Source organism: Epinephelus fuscoguttatus, linkage group LG9 (genome assembly GCF_011397635.1).
Source record: "Epinephelus fuscoguttatus linkage group LG9, E.fuscoguttatus.final_Chr_v1".
NCBI classification, from domain to species: Eukaryota; Metazoa; Chordata; class Actinopteri; order Perciformes; family Serranidae; genus Epinephelus; species Epinephelus fuscoguttatus.
In genome coordinates this window covers 26,928,437-26,940,042 of record NC_064760.1, presented here as the reverse complement: position 1 = coordinate 26,940,042, position 11,606 = coordinate 26,928,437, and positions in this window count along the sequence as shown.

Below are 11,606 nucleotides of genomic sequence, written 5' to 3'. Positions count from 1 at the left end.
GACTTCATCCCGACTTCCTCTGACGTATCATAAAAGTAGACAGCGATAAAATCGCGAGAGCGAGGCGGTGTTCTGAAAGTTTGGCTACCCACTCAGGATGAACTACTCTGATGAACCAAGCCTTTCACTCATAATGACCTACCCTAGCCCTACCCTTGTTTAGTAGCCACTCAGGTCAGATATGTGTGAGAAGCAGACATACAGCCTCTATAAATGTAGTAGAGTAGCTCATTCTGTCAGGCAGGAAATATCTATCAGAATGGACTGTGAGTTGATTCCTCAAACAAGACGGATCAGGCATGTTTTTAATACTGTAATAAAAAAAACTGGATACAGAGACAGCCACACGTTTTCTTTGTTTTCAAGGATTAATGTGAAACAGTGGAAAACACGGACGGACTTATATGTAAAACTTAGAAACGGACTATTGTGGAATTTGACAAAATGTAGATATAATTAAAAACACCAGTGTTTTCCCTTCATTTAAGTGTTTATTTTCACAGTGTTTGTTGGTATCTACTTCTGTCCTCTGTTTGACTGAGGTCAGCTCCTACACACACACACACACACACACACACACACACACACACACACACTGGGTGTACCGACTTACAGCAGTCTGCTCTGCTTCTGTCTGTCTCTGTCACTTTGGATGGTTTAGCTTGACCTCAATGTTTTTCTCAATCAGCCATTCTGGATCAAATCCTCTGGGTACAGTTGGCCAGAAAAATAAATCTGGACCACAATGATCCAATCGCATGTTTTGGTATTCAGAATCAGATAATGCATCTCACTGTTGTAGGCTACTGCTTTTTCAAAGCAATTTTGACTGGATCAACCTGATCCAGATACAAACTTTTCAAGATTACCAAATCAGGACAAACAGTGCTCTGATAAAAAAAAAAAAAAAAACATTTATCACAATGCTGGCTTTGTTAAGAACAGGTAAGATAACCAGTGTGGGGTCACTTTTAATATAAATTGATCAACTAAAGTTTAAATTAAATCAATTATCTTGAAGATTTTCATTAAAATAAATGCTGATTATGTCATTATCACCCAATGAGGTAACAAAGTGATAACTGAGCCTGTGAAAACTGATGGAAGCCTGTGTATTGTATTATATTCAAACTAGGAACCCCTTTGGCATGATGCGACAATGCTAACCACTGCTCCACCATGGCGCCAGAAAAAGATTTAATATTTCCCAATACATTGTGTGTCAAAGGCAGTCTGCCAAAAATACCTGGATGTCCCACTGTCACATCGACAGAGACAGATGAAAACTCACTGACACTTAACAGAGGCAGCAATGACTATAATCAATCAATCAATCAATCAATCAATCAATCAATCAATCAGTCAGTTCCAAATCTCAGCGAATGGCATTTTGTTTTAGCTCCAAAGAAATGTGAAGTGATCACATTGAGATCTGCTGTGCTCCAAACACATGTTCCTTTTTAATTAAAGTGCAACTTGCAGGTTAAATTGTTTTAAAAATATATAAATATGTACATAACCTTGTCTGAAATGACCATATGAGAAGTTAATTCAGAATGTATTATGGTTAACACAACATAAGGGCACAAATTCAGAGAAAAAAGTGGCTCTTTTTAGCTCCTCTTCTAAAAACGCTTTTTTTTTTAACATCGCCTGATACTATGTCACGAGAGGGACTCTGCGTCCTTGACCCTGCCTATGTCCAGTGTGCAGTCGTAGGTGGTAGTGTGTCTGAGCGGTAGTAAACTTGTGAGTTAGTATTTTTTCGGTTGTTAACAGTGCATTTGACCATTTGTGATTATGCCGAATTATTGTGTTTGTGCAGGTTGCACAAACTAAAGTCTGTCAGGACATGAGTCCACCGTTTTCTGGACAGAAAAAGGAGTGGAGTTAGTTTTCGTGTCTGGGTGCGTTTTGTGCAGGTGAAGAGGCGCGATTTCACGGCTTCATCTGTGACCAAAAATGTGGTCGTGTGCATTAATTTTGGACAGGAGGATTATGTTCCTGGTGGAGCCCGCCCGCCCTCGCACATACCAGTGAGGCTCAGGTCTCCCTCTCCGGTCTGGGGCTCTCCGCGGAGACGGAGACCTGAGCCTCAGGGGCATGTGTGAGGGCGGGCGGGCTCCGCGGAGAGGGAGGCCTCTGTGTTTGAGACGGGAGCAGGCGCGTGAGGGTTGATGGGCAGTATGAGGCATGTTATGTCTGGTCTGGTCAGATTCTCCACCAGAGCCCAGAAGGCACCCAACTCCCTGCAGCACATACTCTCCACAGCTGAGGACATGGGCTGTCAGTTCCCACACAAGCGCCAATTATACAAAAAATTATCAGGAAATTTTTTGTATCTCTCTCTCCCTCTCCCCCCTGTGGACATCAATACACGGTAATGCGGAGTTATAACACTATGGGGTGCCGTTTGTAAAGTGGCTCACGCTGAAAATAACATCAACATTTTGCCACATTTAGCTTCAAACAATGTTTAAAAAAGTGTTGTGAATTATTTAACGTCACCTTTTACCACATTTACAGCAATATTTGTTAACTCAGAAATATATTAAATAGTTAAATCTAAATACTAAATGTGGCACCTAAATGTTAAATGTTAAATCTAAATATTAAATGCTAAATCTAAATCTAAATGTTAAATCTAAATATTAAATCTAAATCTAAATGCTAAATCTAAATCTAAATCTAAATGTTAAATCTAAATATTGAATCTAAATCTAAATGTTAAATCTAAATATTAAATATAAATCTAAATCTAAAAGTTAAATCTAAATGCTAAATCTAAATCTAAATCTAAATGTTAAATCTAAATATTAAATATAAATCTAAATCTAAATGTTAAATCTAAATATTAAATCTAAATCTAAATGTTAAATCTAAATGTTCTGGGTGAAACTAAATATTTAGCTAATATGCAAATTCACACTGTCGGCACCGGAAGTACCAAAATAAAAGCTCGAGATGTCACACTGTGTTTATAGAATCAAATAACGAATTAAAACCAACTTATCGGGGGAAATGAACACTTGAACATACATTAGCGTGATAATAACTACCTAAAATAACAAGAAACATGTTTGGAGAAATTTTATTTGACGTGTACTTTGAGTTGTTAGTGTCCATTCTATGGAGGGTGTGGGACTTATGACCTGTACTACAGGCAGCCACAAGGGAGCGATCGAGATGTTTTGGCCAGCACTATCCTACCCCCGCCCCCACCCAATAAATTCCGATCATGGTGGCATATTACACACAACACCAACATTTTGATTTAACAAGTCGCTAATTGACTTAAGTGCTAATTTTAAAGAGATAAAAAGGTTGATGAACCACCTGGTATGTTGTATGATGTCAGGATTCACGCAGTCTTCCTGTCGCCATCAATCGATCAATAGAATAGAGACCCCATAATGGGTTTGCATTAACTGTCAACTAAACTTCTGGATCTCTTTTTAATGCACAGGTGTCTCTTTGTGTGTTTTCATTAATTTCAGGTCCCCCTGCCATCAGTTCCTCAAAGACATGCTACACACTCACGTTTTGTGAGAAAAAACAAGGCCTGCAAACACTATACAAGGGATGTTGTATGCTTGCCTTTGTCTTCAGCATCGACATTCCACATTCCCAGGGGAGACTCAAGAGCAAAATTGGCACAAGATGGCCTTATTGGGAAGATCTCCTTTACATCTGACTGGTCTGAAGCACAACTTAGAGAAGAAATGACAGCCATTTTCAGAAGAACGTTTGCATTGTCTATGGGCCAGTCATTTCCATTTGAGTATTTGAGTACAATCAAGGGATGCAAAAGACTAATGAAACCAAATGTCTCTAGCAGTTTTCTGTGGGGTGGAAAAGAAGTTGGCTCGATTAGTTCAACTACCTGTCTCTATATAATGGCATTAATGCACAAACCTGTACAGGTAAACAGTTTATATTATAGTACACAGATTCATTTATGGGCAACATTCAATATTAGAAGCAAAATATACGTCTGTTGCTTTTTCTACTTCTTTATATTAATTAACATAGCCTTTTTTCCTCCAAGTAAACTTAGTTTTAAGTACTACTAAATACGTCTGCATTGCCACTGACTTGATAGATTATATATCACACATAACATACTTTTTCTCCAGGAGGAACCTGAGGAACTCTCCGATAGTGACTTTGAAAGTCCAGTCTGCTGGAGAAGGAGAGGTGGGTCTGATAGATGAAAAAACTTTTGCTCAGCAGCATGTTGATTAGAATTTAAAATTGTTGTCTTGCAACAGGTTGTAGGCTTAGTCAACAGTTATTTTCTCACTGCAATGACTTTATCACATATGTATAAAAAAATCTTATCTGTTCTATTTCTGCTCATCCCAAAATGTAGATAAGGGTAATCAGACACTCTTAAAGGCCTACACTAAGCCATTGGTGTTGTTCGTGTGGGAAGGCGTGTGTATATTGTCCCTAATGTCTTGGAATACTATCCATGGGGGCGTCTCTGCCATTGTAAGCAGTAGGGATGCACCGAAATGAAAATCTGTGGCCGAAGCCAAAGCCAAATATTATTAAACGCTTGGCCGAATACCGAGTACTGAATACTGAATATCATTGTTTAGTTTTTCATTAGTTTTTGCAGATGAACCCCCTCCAGATTAGTGTTGTCACGGTACCAAAATTGGGACCCACTGTACAATACCAATGAAAATATCATGGTTCTGAGTAGTATCACGATACCACAGCGAAAATGAGGCAGATGTGCCTTTTGTCATTCATAAAAAGATAAATCACTTTTCTATAATACATCAACGATATTTCAATGGAATAAATTACTTATTGACTTATTCATACTTCAATACAGCATCAGTAAGTGATTAACATAGGGGGGATCAAAATAAAATAAATAAAATAAAAAAATCAACCAGCCACCCTCCTCCCCTGACAAGTAAAGAACAGTCCCTAAAGCGCGGAGAGGTTTGTGGACCGTTACCTGCCACATAGAGAGAAATGTGAACGGCTTGTTTCTCCTCTGACACGCCACATACCTGTGTGCCGCCACGCCTTGGCTGTTCAGGTACTTTTGGGCAGTCATGACGCCAAGAAGAGGACATTATTGGAGCCGGGCTTCTCCGTCGCCGGTAAGCCTTATCTTGCACCGCGAAGCACTATGGCTACCGTATTTGACAGGAATACGTAGGCTATTCCTGTCTGTGTCTGTGACCCCCGTTCAACCCACAACCGGCGGGATTCGCCTTTTGTTTCTGCTGCTGGTTGAAATCTGTACTCGCACAGCGTGCTGAATGATTTATTTTGCTCGCACAAAACTATTTTTAGTCGCAAATGCGAGTGCGGTGATGGATGGAATAAAATATCGCCACACTGCTGACATTTTACTCCGCCCGTCACTGCAAGCTGTTTGATTGCGTTATCAAAACACACCGCTATTATTCGGCCTTGCTTTTCACTTATTCCACCGAATACCAAATGTGTGTTTTTTTTGCAATATTTGGCCGAATATATTCAGTTAGCGAATATTCGGTGCATCCCTAGTAAGCAGAAATGTACTCCCAGCACTCACTAGAACCTTACTTGAGTGATTGAGTGGATCAAATAATGGTAAAAAAAAACGTGATTAAATAAATATATTAAACATATTGAGTACTAAGTACTTTGTTTCCTATTACTGATATATATTTTCCCTTCTTTTGTTCATAACATGTCATTTAGTGCATACAGTGTCACCTTCCACAAGTGAAAGTGAACTCTACCATCAGGAGACGGAAGGCATCAGTCAATGGATTGAAAATGACAGACAGTAAGAAAGTCCATTGCGTCAAAGGAGAAGTTGGTTAAAACACTTGTTTGTTTATATTATGTTTTTTATGGGCTGTATGGTAACTCAATCATTATTGCTTTATCTTTTTTTCTGGCTGCCTTGAAAGTGCAATTTCATCTCTGGATCAAGGCCTGTAATTTTACTGCACAAGTTAAGTTCACACTTAAGGATTGTAGCCCTGATTTTCCACTCGCGGATAGGTTTTGGAGATCGCCCCAGATTAGATGCAAACTGGCACTCACTCCTATGAATGATGGTCACTATGTGTAAATTCAATGATGCGATCCGAGAGCTCGCTGATGCCTCGCTGACGAGATATGTAGCAGGCTGTATTAGCGACAGCTCAGGGAGCCAAGGCCTGAACTACAACCAATGAGAGCAGACACTCCTGCTGTCATCCACAGTAGCTCACTGAACACAGCCTTATCATGCATCTATTTATATGGAGGGGGCACAGTAATATAGTTTCTATCAGAATACACATAATATACACAAGCTTTTCAGTATTTGTAAACTTGTCCTTGCTGAACCACAATATGAGCAGGTAGCTTTACATTTTCATTCATGTTTTCAGCCAATAAGAGCAGACCATGGGAGCTGACATGGGCTGGAAGAGGAGAGGAGTCAAGAAGGAGAGACAGAACAGTAGTGGATCAGCAGCCAGAAAAGCCCAAATATAGACAAAAAAGACCAAAAGTATTAGTAGTCGATATAAAGTTAGTTCAGACTAGCTCCACCTCCAGCAGCTACAACGGTAACATGCTGACAAAATGTAGTTTGGAGACCAGACAGACTCATTGCCGTGGTGAAAAAGATGTGTGACCCCCGATCAGTCATGTAGTGTGCAAACCACAACAACACTCCCGATTACAAGACAGACAGTTGTGTAGTGTGAACAATACAGTGATCTTCAGACTTTGAAAGTTGTGTGGTGTTACCAAAGCTTAACATAAAACGCCAACCTGACAGAACTTAGGCACCAGTTCATTTTTTGTTTTTGTTTTGTCAGCCTCAACTGTGATCACTGTAAGCAACCTGTGAATTGTATTTAGATTGAATGTCTTGATTGAGGAGATGAAACTAGGGTTACGTTGCTCTTAGATAAGATAAGATTAACATTATTACAAAAATATTTCCCGCTGACCTTTTTTTCTTCATGCAGTGCATTGTACAGTGTCTTCACCACTGAGGGAAAGTGAGGCCAGACAGCAGGAGACAGAGAGCAGCACTCAAGAGAGTGAAAATAGGGGACAGGCAGAAGACCCAAGACAGTTGTTTCCTTATAATTTGGCAGAATTTGTGTAAGATATTGTTTGGGGTTTATAGAAGTACTGTAGTGTAGATGTTGGTCTGTTTACATTATGAACCTCAGATAGAAAGTGTCCATAAAAATTATTAGGCCAATATATTTTGTCAATGCAGAATTGATATCAAATCAATACTAATAATTTAGAATTCACTTTCATCATTACATCTTTTTTTAAAATTAAGCAGTTTGACTATAATTCTTTGAGGATGACAACATATATTTGTGCTTTCTGCTAAATTTTCTGCTGTCCCTGTCTATCTTCATTTGCTCAGCCCTGTTTATCTGGAGGAAGATGAAGCTCTTGAAGAGGCAATTCAGCGTAGTCTCCTAGAAGACTCTGATGGACCTAGTGCTGTTCATATTTTAAAGTAAGAGTTACAAGTAATTTTTAAGTACTGTAAATATCTTCTTTACATCAGTGTAAACACTGTAAACGAAATGGAACAGTTATCATCAGCATGGTGATTGTAGAGTGAATGCACTGATATCCAAAGGTCTGTTTATCTTTGTCATTGTGTTTTTTAAAATAGGTCTTCTGAAATGCTGAGCAAAGAAGAAATTGCAGGCCTTCTACAAGCTCATAGTGAGAGAGTTATTACATCGGGAACAAGACAAGTCTATATCAGTCGAGCCAATGTTTGGACCACAGCCTTACGTCAGTTTAAGAGACCCAGGTTTGCAGAAAGCTGTGACATGCTCTATGTCACATTTGCAAGCGACGAACATGATGCTGAGGAAGATGCTGCTGACTTTGGGGGGCCCAGACGAGAGTTTTTCCGCTTACTGGTGAAGGCTATCTTCCAGGACAGTGGAGCTTTTGAAGGTAATGAAATGATTTTATAGTCCTAAGGCTCAGAGACAGCATTTATGGGTAAATTAATTCTGCTTTCAGATTTGGACCTGTATGGTTTCTGATATATATTTAAGAGTTTCACTTCTAACTGCATGGTGTCAATTGTGGTTGAAGGGGATCATTTATTTTGTGGTTACCTGGCCATGAATATTGGGTTGGAACGTCAGAGTACACAGTACAGAATGCGCTGTTAATTTATTTAATCTTTCAGACACACCAAATGGATGCACACCAAGATTTAACATCCTCCACTTGCAAAATGGAGTATATCAAATCATTGGCAAGATGATGTCTACAATAATAGTGCAAGGGGGTGAACCACCTGCATTTCTGTCCCCGCATGTAGTGGACTACATTGTGTCTGGGGACATCCTTCAAGATCATGGGACACCTGATGATATAGGTGACCCTGAGTTAAGGGAGAATCTCAAAAAGGTGATGTGCAATATTCTGAGCTGAAGAAGTAAGCCTTTGCTTTTTCTTTGACTATTACCTAGCCATACTGGCTAACTTTAGGTACTACTTATCCTTTAACTAATGTTAGTTTCTATAAATTTAAAACAATGACATTTTTTGTATCAGGCTGCATTGCTGGTCTGCAAAACAAATATTCAAGATGGGACAACATTTTGTGTGAGAAATTATAATACACTGTCCTCTGATTTATTTTTATGTAAAAAGTAGGTAGAAATGTAGTGTAATGTGAAATGTAATGTAATTCAGTATATTATACAATAAGGCCATCCAGGAAATTTACAGATTCATTTTATTCTTTACAACTCATGAAGCTGCACCTACAGTATGTAATGTTTATGTACCACAAACAAGAATACAGTTATATGATATGCTTGTAAGAATATAGTTACTTTTTTTCACCAAAATACCTATACATTAATCCATTAGTCACTCAGTTAGTCAGTGACTCAGTCTTTCTTAAACTTGAGTATTTTCCAGTCTCCAAGTCAACACTGGTTTTCCTCTGCTTTTAGAGAAAGAGCTGAGAGACACATTTGGAGACAGGACTCTAACCAAGGATGAGGAGGCATTCCTGAAGACTTTGAGCCCCGGTCACATCCTGGCATTTGCTACAGGGAGCAGCAAAGTCCCAGCCGTTGGTTTTCATCCAACTCCTAAATTAACATTTATTCATGATGAAAGCAAACATCTTCCCATTGCACACACATGTGCAAATGAGCTTCACCTTTTTGTGAATGCAACAACATTGGCTGATGACGATGAATTTAACTACTGCTTCCTAGTAGCACTAATGAATGGATCTTTATTCAGCACCATTTAAACAAATGTCAGGGTTTCACTCTGTAGTTTCTGATATGTGTTGCTATTACTTTTTGTGGTGCCTACAACTGGACTAAAGTATTTTTTTGTTTTGTTTTTTGAGACTTAACAGCTACCATTAAAAGTACACGTAAAGGCAAATTTTTTGCAAGTACAACTCAAGCAAAAGTGTACTGTCTTAGTTATGATTTTTACTGTAAATATACTCATAATTTACTAAAAAAAAAAAGTTCATTTGTGAGTAAAAGAAACCCTGCAGTATAATGCACCACTGTTTAGTGCAGGGCTCTCCATTTTTTTTCAAAACAGGCTGCTGTTGTGCGCTGTGTATCCTCTGCCTCTCTCAAGGTAACAACACCAAAACTTTCCACTACAGCCCAGTGGTTGATTGTGTCTATGTGCAAGTGTAAGTATGTTTGTTTACCTTGAGAAGGTGATTTCATAGAGGACGTAGTTTGATTACATTATAAAGCACTGGTTTCAGCTGCACTACATAAATGAAGCTGAAAAATAAAGACTATAACTTGTGTTTTCCCCATCTTGCTCCACATTCTTTCTTTGCCATGTTCTTTTCATCTTGTAAAATTTTCTGTTTAGAGCTCTTTTGCAAAGAAAATGCAACATTATGTGATGTACACATGATGTGAACAAATATTTCACTTCATGATTTCTGTAAATCAACAATCAGCATAAACACTACAGCCTGATTTAAAAAAAGGCTATAGTCATTAAGTAGCTACACTTGCACAAGAGTGTGTCACCATAGCCCCTTTTGACTTCATTATAGTTTAAGGGCTATGGTTTGGCTGAATGTATCCCTGAGAAGGATTTATCGATCAAAATTGGAGCCTAGTTCTCAGCTATCAGCTCTGGTTTTCATTGTTTCTGTGGTTTGTCAGTTTGTATTATTAATGCTTATGCTAAAGACAATGTACTATTGTAAATCAAACTGCTGCTAATTTGACTGTTTGCAGAATACCATTAAATAATGTCCTTTTTACATGTGCAGGTACAGTGTAATATCCTCCTTGCACATACATACAGTATACTGCAACAGTCTAACTCCAACAAAGCACCAGTGATTAAAAAAAAAAAAAACTTCTGCTGCCAGCGCTCTGTTCTGCCTGTAGCTATTGAGTTTAGGGTGTGTTTTAGGAGCTTTTCCAAGCCGTTCCAAAACTCAATTCCTGTTTGTGGATGTGAATTACAAAAGGTGTTTACTTTTGTGAGGACTGTATTTCACCCTTCTACATACTGTAAGATGTTGTACTGTATGATCTGAGGGATATGGAATCAGTCACCTGAGAAAAATGACTAATATAGTTACTTCAACTTCGTGATGTGTTTTTTTCAATGGTTGATTAATTTAACTACTGTTTCCTGGTATAATTTATAACATTAATCTTTATTCAGCAGACCTCCATCAGCTGTGACACGGAGCTACGAGTTTCAAAATACATGTTAAGTTTGCAGACGTAGTAACTACATCTGTCCATGGAAACGTGATTTTTTTTTTTTTCCAGCAGATAACTTAGTTACATCCTGTTTGAGCTGCAAAGCAGTTTAGTGTTTATATGAGCCGTATTTATTCAGTTTGGGAAATCTCACAATCTCTACTTAAGCAATAACGTTAGTTCAAGTTGGCTGCTGACTCAACAGGGACTAGAAATCCTCTGTTGCTACGTCGTTACTAAGGCTTGGTCTACTTGCTGGAGTAATAAACTAGACTTCATTACGTATTGGAGTCCACTGACGTGACTGATTGTGTTCCAGTTATTAGTCAGACCCCTTGTGTTTCCAGGGAAACGGAAATAACACTAGCAAAAAGTTAAGTATTTTGAGAGCAAATTTACCCAAAATATTAAGATATTTTGATTTATATCTTTTAATCTGTTAGTAACTTGTTGTATAAATCGCAATATTACACTTGAGGATGTGCTTTACCTCATTATTGTCACGACAGTGATGCGGCAAGCATCGCGGTAAAGCACGCCCTCTAGTGTAATATTGCTTAATTCCCTCAGCTGAGAATCTGACACATATGACGCTATTTTCAAAGGAGATGATCAGTGAGAGGCGCTTTTTAGACGATTTCAAGATGAAACTCAGAACATAATCTGGTCCGGACCAGGTTATGTTCGCAGCATAAATTACCATGGTGATCTAGCCATCTTAAAAGAGAGCTAACCTACTACTCTCGCTTTGTAGTACACTCCTCAGTTATCTTCTCAGAGATACATGATACAGATACAATAGTAATGTATGTAATGTATACAGATACAGATATAATAAAACACTTGACAGTTGTCATTTTACTGCACCGAGTA